The sequence below is a fragment of the Schistocerca cancellata genome, chromosome 11 (genome assembly GCF_023864275.1).
Source record: "Schistocerca cancellata isolate TAMUIC-IGC-003103 chromosome 11, iqSchCanc2.1, whole genome shotgun sequence".
NCBI classification, from domain to species: Eukaryota; Metazoa; Arthropoda; class Insecta; order Orthoptera; family Acrididae; genus Schistocerca; species Schistocerca cancellata.
This window is the reverse complement of record NC_064636.1, coordinates 7,972,492-7,991,809: the sequence shown is the minus strand read 5'-3', so window position 1 is coordinate 7,991,809 and position 19,318 is coordinate 7,972,492.

Below are 19,318 nucleotides of genomic sequence, written 5' to 3'. Positions count from 1 at the left end.
ATGAATTATTGGGCGGTTTGGTGCCTTGGACCAGACCGAGGATCTTAAGATTTTGCATGAACCGAGGACTGGCAGCCAGGTAACACGAGAAATTGTGTAAAGTGTTAATATGTAGTAAAAACCTAAGGAAATCTCCCGTTTCCGTTATTTACTATCGAATCGACATAACGCCAGATCGTCACAGTGGTCGCTTTTCTCTCTGAAACGGTTACATTTATCGTCTGCAAGCCCTTGTCGCGTGATGCGGTATGCAGACACAGTACAAGCAGCACACTAGAACACAGAATAAGAATCTACATTGATGCAATCGGCCAAAAAGAAGAGCTACACTTCAAATTTTAGTTATCGAAAATTGAATTATTGGCCGGTTTAATGCCTTTGGCATGACCGAGGACCTTAAGATTTTGCATGAACCGAGAACTGGCAGCCACGTAACACGAGTAATTGTGTAAAGTGTTAATATGTAGTAAAAACCTAAGAAAATCTCCCGTTTCCGTCATTTACTATCGAATCGACATAACGCCAGATCGTCACAGTGGTCGCTTTTCTCTCTGAAACGGTTACATTTATCGTCTGCAAGCCCTTGTCGCGTGATGCGGTATGCAGAGTCACTACAAGCGGCATAGTAGAACACTGAAGAAGCATCTAAGTTTATGCAATCGCCCAGTAAGAAGAGCTACATTTCAAGTTTTAGTTATCGATTAATGAATTATTGGGCGGTTTGGTGCCTTGGACCAGACCGAGGACCTTAAGATTTTGCATGAACCGAGGACTGGCAGCCAGGTAACACGAGAAATTGTGTAAAGTGTTAATATGTAGTACAAACCTAAGAAAATCTCCCGTTTCCGTCATTTACTATCGAATCGACATAACGCCAGATCGTCACAGTGGTCGCTTTTCTCTCTGAAACGGTTACATTTATCGTCTGCAAGCCCTTGTCGCGTGATGCCGTATGCAGACACAGTACAAGCAGCACACTAGAACACAGAATAAGAATCTACGTTGATGCAATCGGCCAGGAAGAAGAGCTACATTTCAAGTTTTAGTTATCGATTAATGAATTATTGGGCGGTTTGGTGCCTTGGACCAGACCGAGGACCTTAAGATTTTGCATGAACCGAGGACTGGCAGCCAGGTAACACGAGAAATTGTGTAAAGTGTTAATATGTAGTAAAAACCTAAGAAAATCTCCCGTTTCCGTCATTTACTATCGAATCGACATAACGCCAGATCGTCACAGTGGTCGCTTTTCTCTCTGAAACGGTTACATTTATCGTCTGCAAGCCCTTGTCGCGTGATGCGGTATGCAGAGTCACTACAAGCGGCATAGTAGAACACTGAAGAAGCATCTAAGTTTATGCAATCGCCCAGTAAGAAGAGCTACATTTCAAGTTTTAGTTATCGATTAATGAATTATTGGGCGGTTTGGTGCCTTGGACCAGACCGAGGACCTTAAGATTTTGCATGAACCGAGGACTGGCAGCCAGGTAACACGAGAAATTGTGTAAAGTGTTAATATGTAGTAAAAACCTAAGAAAATCTCCCGTTTCCGTCATTTACTATCGAATCTACATAACGCCAGATCGTCACAGTGGTCGCTTTTCTCTCTGAAACGGTTACATTTATCGTCTGCAAGCCCTTGTCGCGTGATGCGGTATGCAGAGTCACTACAAGAGGCATAGTAGAACACTGAAGAAGCATCTAAGTTTATGCAATCGCCCAGCAAGAAGAGCTGCAGTTCAAGTTTTAGTTATCGATTAATGAATTATTGGTACCGGTTTGGTGCCTTGGACCAGACCGAGGACCTTAAGATTTTGCATGAACCGACGACTGGCAGCCACGTAACACGAGAAATTGTGTAAAGTGTTAATATGTAGTAAAACCTAAGAAAATCTACCGTTTCCGTCATTTACTATCGAATCGACATAACGCCAGATCGTCACAGTGGTCGCTTTTCTCTCTGAAACGGTTACATTTATCGTCTGCATGCCCTTGTCGCGTGATGCGGTATGCAGAGTCACTACAAGCGGCATAGTAGAACACTGAAGAAGCATCTAAGTTTATGCAATCGCCCAGTAAGAAGAGCTACATTTCAAGTTTTAGTTATCGATTAATGAATTATTGGGCGGTTTGGTGCCTTGGACCAGACCGAGGACCTTAAGATTTTGCATGAACCGAGGACTGGCAGCCAGGTAACACGAGAAATTGTGTAAAGTGTTAATATGTAGTAAAAACCTAAGAAAATCTCCCGTTTCCGTCATTTACTATCGAATCCACATAACGCCAGATCGTCACAGTGGTCGCTTTTCTCTCTGAAACGGTTACATTTATCGTCTGCAAGCCCTTGTCGCGTGATGCGGTATGCAGACACAGTACAAGCAGCACACTAGAACACAGAATAAGAATCTACGTTGATGCAATCGGCCAGGAAGAAGAGCTACATTTCAAGTTTTAGTTATCGATTAATGAATTATTGGGCGGTTTGGTGCCTTGGACCAGACCGAGGACCTTAAGATTTTGCATGAACCGAGGACTGGCAGCCAGGTAACACGAGAAATTGTGTAAAGTGTTAATATGTAGTAAAAACCTAAGAAAATCTCCCGTTTCCGTCATCTACTATCGAATCGACATAACGCCAGATCAACACAGTGGTCGCTTTCCTCTCTGAAACGGTTACATTTATCGTCTGCAAGCCCTTGTCGCGTGATGCGGTATGCAGACACAGTACAAGCAGCACACTAGAACACAGAATAAGAATCTACGTTGATGCAATCGGCCAGTAAGAAGAGCTACATTTCAAGTTTTAGTTATCGATTAATGAATTATTGGGCGGTTTGGTGCCTTGGACCAGACCGAGGACCTTAAGATTTTGCATGAACCGAGGACTGGCAGCCAGGTAACACGAGAAATTGTGTAAAGTGTTAATATGTAGTAAAAACCTAAGAAAATCTCCCGTTTCCGTCATTTACTATCGAATCGACATAACGCCAGATCGTCACAGTGGTCGCTTTTCTCTCTGAAACGGTTACATTTATCGTCTGCAAGCCCTTGTCGCGTGATGCGGTATGCAGAGTCACTACAAGCGGCATAGAAGAACACTGAAGAAGCATCGAAGTTTATGCAATCGCCCAGTAAGAAGAGCTACATTTCAAGTTTTAGTTATCGATTAATGAATTATTGGGCGGTTTGGTGCCTTGGACCAGACCGAGGACCTTAAGATTTTGCATGAACCGAGGACTGGCAGCCAGGTAACACGAGAAATTGTGTAAAGAGTTAATATGTAGTAAAAACCTAAGAAAATCTCCCGTTTCCGTCATTTAATATCGAATCGACATAACGCCAGATCGTCACAGTGGTCGCTTTTCTCTCTGAAACGGTTACATTTATCGTCTGCAAGCCCTTGTCGCGTGATGAGGTATGCAGAGTCACTACAAGCGGCATAGTAGAACACTGAAGAAGCATCTAAGTTTATGCAATCGGCCAGTAAGAAGAGCTACATTTCAAGTTTTAGTTATCGATTAATGAATTATTGGGCGGTTTGGTGCCTTGGACCAGACCGAGGACCTTAAGATTTTGCATGAACCGAGGACTGGCAGCCAGGTAACACGAGAAATTGTGTAAAGTGTTAATATGTAGTAAAAACCTAAGAAAATCTCCCGTTTCCGTCATTTACTATCGAATCGACATAACGCCAGATCGTCACAGTGGTCGCTTTTCTCTCTGAAACGGTTACATTTATCGCCGGCAAGCCCTTGTCACGTGATGCGGTATGCAGACACAGTACAAGCAGCACACTAGAACACAGAATAAGAATCTACGTTGATGCAATCGGCCAGTATGAAGAGCTACATTTCAAGTTTTAGTTATCGATTAATGAATTATTGGGCGGTTTGGTGCCTTGGACCAGACCGAGGACCTTAAGATTTTGCATGAACCGAGGACTGGCAGCCAGGTAACACGAGAAATTGTGTAAAGTGTTAATATGTAGTAAAAACCTAAGAAAATCTCCCGTGTCCGTCATTTACTATCGAATCGACATAACGCCAGATCGTCACAGTGGTCGCTTTTCTCTCTGAAACGGTTACATTTATCGTCTGCAAGCCCTTGTCGCGTGATGCGGTATGCAGAGTCACTACAAGCGGCATAGTAGAACACTGAAGAAGCATCTAAGTTTATGCAATCGCCCAGTAAGAAGAGCTACATTTCAAGTTTTAGTTATCGATTAATGAATTATTGGGCGGTTTGGTGCCTTGGACCAGACCGAGGACCTTAAGATTTTGCATGAACCGAGGACTGGCAGCCAGGTAACACGAGAAATTGTGTAAAGTGTTAATATGTAGTAAAAACCTAAGAAAATCTCCCGTTTCCGTCATTTACTATCGAATCGACATAACGCCAGATCGTCACAGTGGTCGCTTTTCTCTCTGAAACGGTTACATTTATCGTCTGCAAGCCCTTGTCGCGTGATGCGGTATGCAGACACAGTACTAACAGCACACTAGAACACAGAATAAGAATCTACGTTGATGCAATCGGCCAGGAAGAAGAGCTACATTTCAAGTTTAAGTTATCGATTAATGAATTATTGGGCGGTTTGGTGACTTGGACCAGACCGAGGACCTTAAGATTTTGCATGAACCGAGGACTGGCAGCCAGGTAACACGAGAAATTGTGTAAAGTGTTAATATGTAGTAAAAACCCAAGAAAATCTCCCGTTTCCGTCATTTACTATCGAATCGACATAACGCCAGATCGTCACAGTGGTCGCTTTTCTCTCTGAAACGGTTACATTTATCGTCTGCAAGCCCTTGTCGCGTGATGCGGTATGCAGAGTCACTACAAGCGGCATAGTAGAACACTGAAGAAGCATCTAAGTTTATGCAATCGCCCAGTAAGAAGAGCTACATTTCAAGTTTTAGTTATCGATTAATGAATTATTGGGCGGTTTGGTGCCTTGGACCAGACCGAGGACCTTAAGATTTTGCATGAACCGAGGACTGGCAGCCAGGTAACACGAGAAATTGTGTAAAGTGTTAATATGTAGTAAAAACCTAAGAAAATCTCCCGTTTCCGTCATTTACTATCGAATCGACATAACGCCAGATCGTCACAGTGGTCGCTTTTCTCTCTGAAACGGTTACATTTATCGTCTGCAAGCCCTTGTCGCGTGATGCGGTATGCAGACACAGTTCAAGCAGCACACTAGAACACAGAATAAGAATCTACGTTGATGCAATCGGCCAGGAAGAAGAGCTACATTTCAAGTTTTAGTTATCGATTAATGAATTATTGGGCGGTTTGGTGCCTTGGACCAGACCGAGGACCTTAAGATTTTGCATGAACCGAGGACTGGCAGCCAGGTAACACGAGAAATTGTGTAAAGTGTTAATATGTAGTAAAAACCTAAGAAAATCTCCCGTTTCCGTCATTTACTATCGAATCGACATAACGCCAGATCGTCACAGTGGTCGCTTTTCTCTCTGAAACGGTTACATTTATCGTGTGCAAGCCCTTGTCGCGTGATGCGGTATGCTGACACAGTACTAGCAGCACACTAGAACACAGAATAAGAATCTACGTTGATGCAATCGGCCAGTAAGAAGAGCTACATTTCAAGTTTTAGTTATCGATTAATGAATTATTGGGCGGTTTGGTGCCTTGGACCAGACCGAGGACCTTAAGATTTTGCATGAACCGAGGACTGGCAGCCAGGTAACACGAGAAATTGTGTAAAGTGTTAATATGTAGTAAAAACCTAAGAAAATCTCCCGTTTCCGTCATTTACTATCGAATCGACATAACGCCAGATCGTCACAGTGGTCGCTTTTCTCTCTGAAACGGTTACATTTATCGTCTGCAAGCCCTTGTCGCGTGATGCGGTATGCAGAGTCACTACAAGAGGCATAGTAGAACACTGAAGAAGCATCTAAGTTTATGCAATCGCCCAGCAAGAAGAGCTGCAGTTCAAGTTTTAGTTATCGATTAATGAATTATTGGTACCGGTTTGGTGCCTTGGACCAGACCGAGGACCTTAAGATTTTGCATGAACCGACGACTGGCAGCCACGTAACACGAGAAATTGTGTAAAGTGTTAATATGTAGTAAAAACCTAAGAAAATCTCCCGTTTCCGTCATTTACTATCGAATCGACATAACGCCAGATCGTCACAGTGGTCGCTTTTCTCTCTGAAACGGTTACATTTATCGTCTGCAAGCCCTTGTCGCGTGATGCGGTATGCAGAGTCACTACAAGAGGCATAGTAGAACACTGAAGAAGCATCTAAGTTTATGCAATCGCCCAGCAAGAAGAGCTGCAGTTCAAGTTTTAGTTATCGATTAATGAATTATTGGTACCGGTTTGGTGCCTTGGACCAGACCGAGGACCTTAAGATTTTGCATGAACCGAGGACTGGCAGCCAGATAACACGAGAAATTGTGTAAAGTGTTAATATGTAGTAAAAACCTAAGAAAATCTCCCGTTTCCGTCATTTACTATCGAATCGACATAACGCCAGATCGTCACAGTGGTCGCTTTTCTCTCTGAAACGGTTACATTTATCGTCTGCAAGCCCTTGTCGCGTGATGCGGTATGCAGACACAGTACAAGCAGCACACTAGAACACAGAATAAGAATCTACGTTGATGCAATCGGCCAGTAAGAAGAGCTACATTTCAAGTTTTAGTTATCGATTAATGAATTATTGGGCGGTTTGGTGCCTTGGACCAGACCGAGGACCTTAAGATTTTGCATGAACCGAGGACTGGCGGCCAGGTAACACGAGAAATTGTGTAAAGTGTTAATATGTAGTAAAAACCTAAGAAAATCTCCCGTTTCCGTCATTTACTATCGAATCGACATAACGCCAGATCGTCACAGTGGTCGCTTTTCTCTCTGAAACGGTTACATTTATCGTCTGCAAGCCCTCGTCGCGTGATGCGGAATGCAGACACAGTACAAGCAGCACACTAGAACACAGAATAAGAATCTACGTTGATGCAATCGGCCAGGAAGAAGAGCTACATTTCAAGTTTTAGTTATCGATTAATGAATTATTGGGCGGTTTGGTCCTTGGACCAGACCGAGGACCTTAAGATTTTGCATGAACCGAGGACTGGCAGCCAGGTAACACGAGAAATTGTGAAAAAGTGTTAATATGTAGTAAAAACCCAAGAAAATCTCCCGTTTCCGTCATTAGCTATCGAATCGACATAACGCCAGATCGTCACAGTGGTCGCTTTTCTCTCTGAAACGGTTACATTTATCGTCTGCAAGCCCTTGTCGCGTGATGCGGTATGCAGAGTCACTACAAGCGGCATAGAAGAACACTGAAGAAGCATCTAAGTTTATGCAATCGCCCAGTAAGAAGAGCTACATTTCAAGTTTTAGTTATCGATTAATGAATTATTGGGCGGTTTGGTGCCTTGGACCAGACCGAGGACCTTAAGATTTTGCATGAACCGAGGACTGGCAGCCAGGTAACACGAGAAATTGTGTAAAGTGTTAATATGTAGTAAAAACCTAAGAAAATCTCCCGTTTCCGTCATTTACTATCGAATCGACATAACGCCAGATCGTCACAGTGGTCGCTTTTCTCTCTGAAACGGTTACATTTATCGTCTGCAAGCCCTTGTCGCGTAAGAGGTATGCAGAGTCACTACAAGCGGCATAGTAGAACACTGAAGAAGCATCTAAGTTTATGCAATCGCCCAGTAAGAAGAGCTACATTTCAAGTTTTAGTTATCGATTAATGAATTATTGGGCGGTTTGGTGCCTTGGACCAGACCGAGGACCTTAAGATTTTGCATGAACCGAAGACTGGCAGCCAGGTAACACGAGAAATTGTGTAAAGTGTTAATATGTAGTAAAAACCTAAGAAAATCTCCCGTTTCCGTCATTTACTATCGAATCGACATAACGCCAGATCGTCACAGTGGTCGCTTTTCTCTCTGAAACGGTTACATTTATCGTCTGCAAGCCCTTGTCGCGTGATGCGGTATGCAGACACAGAACAAGCAGCACACTAGAACACAGAATAAGAATCTACGTATATGCAATCGGCCAGTAAGAAGAGCTACATTTCAAGTTTTAGTTATCGATTAATGAATTATTGGGCGGTTTGGTGCCTTGGACCAGACCGAGGACCTTAAGATTTTGCATGAACCGAGGACTGGAAGCCAGGTAACACGAGAAATTGTGTAAAGTGTTAATATGTAGTAAAAACCTAAGAAAATCTCCCGTTTCCGTCATTTACTATCGAATCGACATAACGCCAGATCGTCACAGTGGTCGCTTTTCTCTCTGAAACGGTTACATTTATCGTTTGCAAGCCCTTGTCGCGTGATGCGGTATGCAGAGTCACTACAAGCGGCATAGTAGAACACTGAAGAAGCATCTAAGTTTATGCAATCGCCCAGCAAGAAGAGCTGCAGTTCAAGTTTTAGTTATCGATTAATGAATTATTGGTACCGGTTTTGTGCCTTGGACCAGACCGAGGACCTTAAGATTTTGCATGAACCGACGACTGGCAGCCACGTAACACGAGAAATTGTGTAAAGTGTTAATATGTAGTAAAAACCTAAGAAAATCTCCCGTTTCCGTCATTTACTATCGAATCGACATAACGCCAGATCGTCACAGTGGTCGCTTTTCTCTCTGAAACGGTTACATTTATCGTCTGCAAGCCCTTGTCGCGTGATGTGGTATGCAGAGTCACTACAAGCGGCATAGTAGAACACTGAAGAAGCATCTAAGTTTATGCAATCGGCCAGTAAGAAGAGCTACATTTCAAGTTTTAGTTATCGATTAATGAATTATTGGGCGGTTTGGTGCCTTGGACCAGACCGAGGACCTTAAGATTTTGCATGAACCGAGGACTGGCAGCCAGGTAACACGAGAAATTGTGTAAAGTGTTAATATGTAGTAAAAACCTAAGAAAATCTCCCGTTTCCGTCATTTACTATCGAAACGACATAACGCCAGATCGTCACAGTGGTCGCTTTTCTCTCTGAAACGGTTACATTTATCGTCTGCAAGCCCTTGTCGCGTGATGCGGTATGCAGACACAGTACAAGCAGCACACTAGAACACAGAATAAGAATCTACGTATATGCAATCGGCCAGTAAGAAGAGCTACATTTCAAGTTTTAGTTATCGATTAATGAGTTATTGGGCGGTTTGGTGCCTTGGACCAGACCGAGGACCTTAAGATTTTGCATGAACCGAGGACTGGCAGCCAGGTAACACGAGAAATTGTGTAAAGTGTTAATATGTAGTAAAAACCTAAGAAAATCTCCCGTTTCCGTCATTTACTATCGAATCGACATAACGCCAGATCGTCACAGTGGTCGCTTTTCTCTCTGAAACGGTTACATTTATCGTCTGCAAGCCCTTGTCGCGTGATGCGGTATGCAGAGTCACTACAAGCGGCATAGTAGAACACTGAAGAAGCATCTAAGTTTATGCAATCGCCCAGTAAGAAGAGCTACATTTCAAGTTTTAGTTATCGATTAATGAATTATTGGGCGGTTTGGTGCCTTGGACCAGACCGAGGACCTTAAGATTTTGCATGAACCGAGGACTGGCAGCCAGGTAACACGAGAAATTGTGAAAAAGTGTTAATATGTAGTAAAAACCCAAGAAAATCTCCCGTTTCCGTCATTTACTATCGAATCGACATAACGCCAGATCGTCACAGTGGTCGCTTTTCTCTCTGAAACGGTTACATTTATCGTCTGCAAGCCCTTGTCGCGTGATGCGGTATGCAGAGTCACTACAAGCGGCATAGTAGAACACTGAAGAAGCATCTAAGTTTATGCAATCGCCCAGCAAGAAGAGCTGCAGTTCAAGTTTTAGTTATCGATTAATGAATTATTGGTACCGGTTTGGTGCCTTGGACCAGACCGAGGACCTTAAGATTTTGCATGAACCGAGGACTGGCAGCCAGGTAACACGAGAAATTGTGTAAAGTGTTAATATGTAGTAAAAACCTAAGAAAATCTCCCGTTTCCGTCATTTACTATCGAATCGACATAACGCCAGATCGTCACAGTGGTCGCTTTTCTCTCTGAAACGGTTACATTTATCGTCTGCAAGCCCTTGTCGCGTGATGTGGTATGCAGAGTCACTACAAGCGGCATAGTAGAACACTGAAGAAGCATCTAAGTTTATGCAATCGGCCAGTAAGAAGAGCTACATTTCAAGTTTTAGTTATCGATTAATGAATTATTGGGCGGTTTGGTGCCTTGGACCAGACCGAGGACCTTAAGATTTTGCATGAACCGAGGACTGGCAGCCAGGTAACACGAGAAATTGTGAAAAAGTGTTAATATGTAGTAAAAATCCAAGAAAATCTCCCGTTTCCGTCATTTACTATCGAATCGACATAACGCCAGATCGTCACATTGGTCGCTTTTCTCTCTGAAACGGTTACATTTATCGTCTGCAAGACCTTGTCGCGTGATGCGGTATGCAGACACAGTACAAGCAGCACACTAGAACACAGAATAAGAATCTACGTTGATGCAATCGGCCAGGAAGAAGAGCTATATTTCAAGTTTTAGTTATCGATTAATGAATTATTGGGCGGTTTGGTGCCTTGGACCAGACCGAGGACCTTAAGATTTTGCATGAACCGAGGACTGGCAGCCAGGTAACACGAGAAATTGTGTAAAGTGTTAATATGTAGTAAAAACCCAAGAAAATCTCCCGTTTCCGTCATTTACTATCGAATCGACATAACGCCAGATCGTCACAGTGGTCGCTTTTCTCTCTGAAACGGTTACATTTATCGTCTGCAAGCCCTTGTCGCGTGATGCGGTATGCAGAGTCACTACAAGCGGCATAGTAGACACTGAAAAAGCATCTAAGTTTATGCAATCGCCCAGTAAGAAGAGCTACATTTCAAGTTTTAGTTATCGATTAATGAATTATTGGGCGGTTTGGTGCCTTGGACCAGACCGAGGACCTTAAGATTTTGCATGAACCGAGGACTGGCAGCCAGGTATCACGAGAAATTGTGTAAAGTGTTAATATGTAGTAAAAACCTAAGAAAATCTCCCGTTTCCGTCATTTACTATCGAATCGACATAACGCCAGATCGTCACAGTGGTCGCTTTTCTCTCTGAAACGGTTACATTTATCGTCTGCAAGCCCTTGTCGCGTGATGCGGTATGCAGACACAGTACAAGCAGCACACTAGAACACAGAATAAGAATCTACGTTGATGCAATCGGCCAGGAAGAAGAGCTACATTTCAAGTTTTAGTTATCGATTAATGAATTATTGGGCGGTTTGGTGCCTTGGACCAGACCGAGGACCTTAAGATTTTGCATGAACCGAGGACTGGCAGCCAGGTAACACGAGAAATTGTGTAAAGTGTTAATATGTAGTAAAAACCTAATAAAAACTCCCGTTTCCGTCATTTACTATCGAATCGACATAACGCCAGATCGTCACAGTGGTCGCTTTTCTCTCTGAAACGGTTACATTTATCGTCTGCAAGCCCTTGTCGCGTGATGCGGTATGCAGACACAGTACAAGCAGCACACTAGAACACAGAATAAGAATCTACGTTGATGCAATCGGCCAGGAAGAAGAGCTACATTTCAAGTTTTAGTTATCGATTAATGAATTATTGGGCGGTTTGGTGCCTTGGACCAGACCGAGGACCTTAAGATTTTGCATGAACCGAGGACTGGCAGCCAGGTAACACGAGAAATTGTGTAAAGTGTTAATATGTAGTAAAAACATAAGAAATTCTCCCGTTTCCGTCATTTACTATCGAATCGACATAATGCCAGTTCGTCACAGTGGTCGCTTTTCTCTCTGAAACGGTTACATTTATCGTCTGCAAGCCCTTGTCGCGTGATGCGGTATGCAGACACAGTACAAGCAGCACACTAGAACACAGAATAAGAATCTACGTTGATGCAATCGGCCAGGAAGAAGAGCTACATTTCAAGTTTTAGTTATCGATTAATGAATTATTGGGCGGTTTGGTGCCTTGGACCAGACCGAGGACCTTAAGATTTTGCATGAACCGAGGACTGGCAGCCAGGTAACACGAGAAATTGTGTAAAGTGTTAATATGTAGTAAAAACCTAAGAAAATCTCCCGTTTCCGTCATTTACTATCGAATCGACATAACGCCAGATCGTCACAGTGGTCGCTTTTCTCTCTGAAACGGTTACATTTATCGTCTGCAAGCCCTTGTCGCGTGATGCGGTATGCAGACACAGTACAAGCAGCACACTAGAACACAGAATAAGAATCTACGTTGATGCAATCGGCCAGTAAGAAGAGCTACATTTCAAGTTTTAGTTATCGATTAATGAATTATTTGGCGGTTTGGTGCCTTGGACCAGACCGAGGACCTTAAGATTTTGCATGAACCGAGGACTGGCAGCCAGGTAACACGAGAAAATGTGGAAAGTGTTAATATGTAGTAAAAATGTAAGAAAATCTCCCGTTTCCGTCATTTACTATCGAATCGACATAACGCCAGATCGTCACAATGGTCGCTTTTCTCTCTGAAACGGTTACATTTATCGTCTGCAAGCCCTTGTCGCGTGATGCGGTATGCAGACACAGTACAAGCAGCACACTAGAACACAGAATAAGAATCTACGTTGATGCAATCGGCCAGGAAGAAGAGCTACATTTCAAGTTTTAGTTATCGATTAATGAATTATTGGGCGGTTTGGTGCCTTGGACCAGACCGAGGACCTTAAGATTTTGCATGAACCGAGGACTGGCAGCCAGGTAACACGAGAAATTGTGTAAAGTGTTAATATGTAGTAAAAACCTAAGAAAATCTCCCGTTTCCGTCATTTACTATCGAATCGACATAACGCCAGATCGTCACAGTGGTCGCTTTTCTCTCTGAAACGGTTACATTTATCGTCTGCAAGCCCTCGTCGCGTGATGCGGAATGCAGACACAGTACAAGCAGCACACTAGAACACAGAATAAGAATCTACGTTGATGCAATCGGCCAGTAAGAAGAGCTACATTTCAAGTTTTAGTTATCGATTAATGAATTATTGGGCGGTTTGGTGCCTTGGACCAGACCGAGGACCTTAAGATTTTGCATGAACCGAGGACTGGCAGCCAGGTAACACGAGAAATTGTGTAAAGTGTTAATATGTAGTAAAAACCTAAGAAAATCTCCCGTTTCCGTCATTTACTATCGAATCGACATAACGCCAGATCGTCACAGTGGTCGCTTTTCTCTCTGAAACGGTTACATTTATCGTCTGCAAGCCCTTGTCGCGTGATGCGGTATGCAGACACAGTACAAGCAGCACACTAGAACACAGAATAAGAATCTACGTATATGCAATCGGCCAGTAAGAAGAGCTACATTTCAAGTTTTAGTTATCGATTAATGAATTATTGGGCGGTTTGGTGCCTTGGACCAGACCGAGGACCTTAAGATTTTGCATGAACCGAGGACTGGCAGCCAGGTAACACGAGAAATTGTGTAAAGTGTTAATATGTAGTAAAAACCTAAGAAAATCTCCCGTTTCCGTCATTTACTATCGAATCGACATAACGCCAGATCGTCACAGTGGTCGCTTTTCTCTCTGAAACGGTTACATTTATCGTCTGCAAGCCCTTGTCGCGTGATGCGGTATGCAGAGTCACTACAAGCGGCATAGTAGAACACTGAAGAAGCATCTAAGTTTATGCAATCGCCCAGTAAGAAGAGCTACATTTCAAGTTTTAGTTATCGATTAATGAATTATTGGGCGGTTTGGTGCCTTGGACCAGACCGAGGACCTTAAGATTTTGCATGAACCGAGGACTGGCAGCCAGGTAACACGAGAAATTGTGAAAAAGTGTTAATATGTAGTAAAAACCCAAGAAAATCTCCCGTTTCCGTCATTTACTATCGAATCGACATAACGCCAGATCGTCACAGTGGTCGCTTTTCTCTCTGAAACGGTTACATTTATCGTCTGCAAGCCCTTGTCGCGTGATGCGGTATGCAGAGTCACTACAAGCGGCATAGTAGAACACTGAAGAAGCATCTAAGTTTATGCAATCGCCCAGCAAGAAGAGCTGCAGTTCAAGTTTTAGTTATCGATTAATGAATTATTGGTACCGGTTTGGTGCCTTGGACCAGACCGAGGACCTTAAGATTTTGCATGAACCGAGGACTGGCAGCCAGGTAACACGAGAAATTGTGTAAAGTGTTAATATGTAGTAAAAACCTAAGAAAATCTCCCGTTTCCGTCATTTACTATCGAATCGACATAACGCCAGATCGTCACAGTGGTCGCTTTTCTCTCTGAAACGGTTACATTTATCGTCTGCAAGCCCTTGTCGCGTGATGTGGTATGCAGAGTCACTACAAGCGGCATAGTAGAACACTGAAGAAGCATCTAAGTTTATGCAATCGGCCAGTAAGAAGAGCTACATTTCAAGTTTTAGTTATCGATTAATGAATTATTGGGCGGTTTGGTGCCTTGGACCAGACCGAGGACCTTAAGATTTTGCATGAACCGAGGACTGGCAGCCAGGTAACACGAGAAATTGTGAAAAAGTGTTAATATGTAGTAAAAATCCAAGAAAATCTCCCGTTTCCGTCATTTACTATCGAATCGACATAACGCCAGATCGTCACATTGGTCGCTTTTCTCTCTGAAACGGTCACATTTATCGTCTGCAAGACCTTGTCGCGTGATGCGGTATGCAGACACAGTACAAGCAGCACACTAGAACACAGAATAAGAATCTACGTTGATGCAATCGGCCAGGAAGAAGAGCTATATTTCAAGTTTTAGTTATCGATTAATGAATTATTGGGCGGTTTGGTGCCTTGGACCAGACCGAGGACCTTAAGATTTTGCATGAACCGAGGACTGGCAGCCAGGTAACACGAGAAATTGTGTAAAGTGTTAATATGTAGTAAAAACCCAAGAAAATCTCCCGTTTCCGTCATTTACTATCGAATCGACATAACGCCAGATCGTCACAGTGGTCGCTTTTCTCTCTGAAACGGTTACATTTATCGTCTGCAAGACCTTGTCGCGTGATGCGGTATGCAGAGTCACTACAAGCGACATAGTAGAACACTGAAGAAGCATCTAAGTTTATGCAATCGCCCAGTAAGAAGAGCTACATTTCAAGTTTTAGTTATCGATTAATGAATTATTGGGCGGTTTGGTGCCTTGGACCAGACCGAGGGCCTTAAGATTTTGCATGAACCGAGGACTGGCAGCCAGGTAACACGAGAAATTGTGTAAAGTGTTAATATGTAGTAAAAACCTAAGAAAATCTCCCGTTTCCGTCATTTTCTATCGAATCGACATAACGCCAGATCGTCACAGTGGTCGCTTTTCTCTCTGAAACGGTTACATTTATCGTCTGCAAGCCCTTGTCACGTGTTGCGGTATGCAGACACAGTACAAGCAGCACACTAGAACACAGAATAAGAATCTACGTTGATGCAATCGGCCAGTATGAAGAGCTACATTTCAAGTTTTAGTTATCGATTAATGAATTATTGGGCGGTTTGGTGCCTTGGACCAGACCGAGGACCTTAAGATTTTGCATGAACCGACGACTGGCAGCCACGTAACACGAGAAATTGTGTAAAGTGTTAATATGTAGTAAAAACCTAAGAAAATCTCCCGTTTCCGTCATTTACTATCGAATCGACATAACGCCAGATCGTCACAGTGGTCGCTTTTCTCTCTGAAACGGTTACATTTATCGTCTGCAAGCCCTCGTCGCGTGATGCGGAATGCAGACACAGTACAAGCAGCACACTAGAACACAGAATAAGAATCTACGTTGATGCAATCGGCCAGTAAGAAGAGCTACATTTCAAGTTTTAGTTATCGATTAATGAATTATTGGGCGGTTTGGTGCCTTGGACCAGACCGAGGACCTTAAGATTTTGCATGAACCGAGGACTGGCAGCCAGGTAACACGAGAAATTGTGTAAAGTGTTAATATGTAGTAAAAACCTAAGAAAATCTCCCGTTTCCGTCATTTACTATCGAATCGACATAACGCCAGATCGTCACAGTGGTCGCTTTTCTCTCTGAAACGGTTACATTTATCGTCTGCAAGCCCTTGTCGCGTGATGCGGTATGCAGAGTCACTACAAGCGGCATAGTAGACACTGAAGAAGCATCTAAGTTTATGCAATCGCCCAGTAAGAAGAGCTACATTTCAAGTTTTAGTTATCGATTAATGAATTATTGGGCGGTTTGGTGCCTTGGACCAGACCGAGGACCTTAAGATTTTGCATGAACCGAGGACTGGCAGCCAGGTATCACGAGAAATTGTGTAAAGTGTTAATATGTAGTAAAAACCTAAGAAAATCTCCCGTTTCCGTCATTTACTATCGAATCGACATAACGCCAGATCGTCACAGTGGTCGCTTTTCTCTCTGAAACGGTTACATTTATCGTCTGCAAGCCCTTGTCGCGTGATGCGGTATGCAGACACAGTACAAGCAGCACACTAGAACACAGAATAAGAATCTACGTTGATGCAATCGGCCAGGAAGAAGAGCTACATTTCAAGTTTTAGTTATCGATTAATGAATTATTGGGCGGTTTGGTGCCTTGGACCAGACCGAGGACCTTAAGATTTTGCATGAACCGAGGACTGGCAGCCAGGTAACACGAGAAATTGTGTAAAGTGTTAATATGTAGTAAAAACCTAATAAAAACTCCCGTTTCCGTCATTTACTATCGAATCGACATAACGCCAGATCGTCACAGTGGTCGCTTTTCTCTCTGAAACGGTTACATTTATCGTCTGCAAGCCCTTGTCGCGTGATGCGGTATGCAGACACAGTACAAGCAGCACACTAGAACACAGAATAAGAATCTACGTTGATGCAATCGGCCAGGAAGAAGAGCTACATTTCAAGTTTTAGTTATCGATTAATGAATTATTGGGCGGTTTGGTGCCTTGGACCAGACCGAGGACCTTAAGATTTTGCATGAACCGAGGACTGGCAGCCAGGTAACACGAGAAATTGTGTAAAGTGTTAATATGTAGTAAAAACATAAGAAATTCTCCCGTTTCCGTCATTTACTATCGAATCGACATAATGCCAGTTCGTCACAGTGGTCGCTTTTCTCTCTGAAACGGTTACATTTATCGTCTGCAAGCCCTTGTCGCGTGATGCGGTATGCAGACACAGTACAAGCAGCACACTAGAACACAGAATAAGAATCTATGTTGATGCAATCGGCCAGGAAGAAGAGCTACATTTCAAGTTTTAGTTATCGATTAATGAATTATTGGGCGGTTTGGTGCCTTGGACCAGACCGAGGACCTTAAGATTTTGCATGAACCGAGGACTGGCAGCCACGTAACACGAGAAATTGTGTAAAGTGTTAATATGTAGTAAAAACCTAAGAAAATCTCCCGTTTCCGTCATTTACTATCGAATCGACATAACGCCAGATCATCACATTGGTCGCTTTTCCTTCTCAAACGGTTACATTTATCGTCTGCAAGCCCTTGTCGCGTGATGCGGTATGCAGACACAGTACAAGCAGCACACTAGAACACAGATTAAGATTCTACGTTGATGCAATCGGCCAGTAAGAAGAGCTACATTTCAAGTTTTAGTTATCGATTAATGTATTATTGGGCGGTTTGGTGCCTTGGACCAGACCGAGGACCTTAAGATTTTGCATGAACCGAGGTCTGGCAGCCAGGTAACACGAGAAATTGTGTAAAGTGTTAATATGTAGTAAAAACCTAATAAAAACTCCCGTTTCCGTCATTTACTATCGAATCGACATTGCGCCAGATCGTCACAGTGGTCGCTTTTCTCTCTGAAACGGTTACATTTATCGTCTGCAAGCCCTTGTCGCGTGATGCGGTATGCAGAGTCACTACAAGCGGCATAGTAGAACACTGAAGAAGCATCTAAGTTTATGCAATCGCCCAGTAAGAAGAGCTACATTTCAAGTTTTAGTTATCGATTAATGAATTATTGGGTGGTTTGGTGCCTTGGACCAGACCGAGGACCTTAAGATTTTCCATGAACCGAGGACTGGCAGCCAGGTAACACGAGAAATTGTGTAAAGTGTTAATATGTAGTAAAAACCTAAGAAAATCTCCCGTTTCCGTCATTTACTATCGAATCGACATAACGCCAGATCGTCACAGTGGTCGCTTTTCTCTCTGAAACGGTTACATTTATCGTCTGCAAGCCCTTGTCGCGTGATGCGGTATGCAGACACAGTACAAGCAGCACACTAGAACACAGAATAAGAATCTACGTTGATGCAATCGGCCAGGAAGAAGAGCTACATTTCAAGTTTTAGTTATCGATTAATGAATTATTGGGCGGTTTGGTGCCTTGGACCAGACCGAGGACCTTAAGATTTTGCATGAACCGAGGACTGGCAGCCAGGTAACACGAGAAATTGTGTAAAGTGTTAATATGTAGTAAAAACCTAAGAAAATCTCCCGTTTCCGTCATTTACTATCGAATCGACATAACGCCAGATCGTCACAGTGGTCGCTTTTCTCTCTGAAACGGTTACATTTATCGTCTGCAAGCCCTTGTCGCGTGATGCGGTATGCAGACACAGTACAAGCAGCACACTAGAACACAGAATAAGAATCTACGTTGATGCAATCGGCCAGTAAGAAGAGCTACATTTCAAGTTTTAGTTATCGATTAATGAATTATTTGGCGGTTTGGTGCCTTGGACCAGACCGAGGACCTTAAGATTTTGCATGAACCGAGGACTGGCAGCCAGGTAACACGAGAAAATGTGGAAAGTGTTAATATGTAGTAAAAATGTAAGAAAATCTCCCGTTTCCGTCATTTACTATCGAATCGACATAACGCCAGATCGTCACAATGGTCGCTTTTCTCTCTGAAACGGTTACATTTATCGTCTGCAAGCCCTTGTCGCGTGATGCGGTATGCAGACACAGTACAAGCAGCACACTAGAACACAGAATAAGAATCTACGTTGATGCAATCGGCCAGGAAGAAGAGCTACATTTCAAGTTTTAGTTATCGATTAATGAATTATTGGGCGGTTTGGTGCCTTGGACCAGACCGAGGACCTTAAGATTTTGCATGAACCGAGGACTGGCAGCCAGGTAACACGAGAAATTGTGTAAAGTGTTAATATGTAGTAAAAACCTAAGAAAATCTCCCGTTTCCGTCATTTACTATCGAATCGACATAACGCCAGATCGTCACAGTGGTCGCTTTTCTCTCTGAAACGGTTACATTTATCGTCTGCAAGCCCTCGTCGCGTGATGCGGAATGCAGACACAGTACAAGCAGCACACTAGAACACAGAATAAGAATCTACG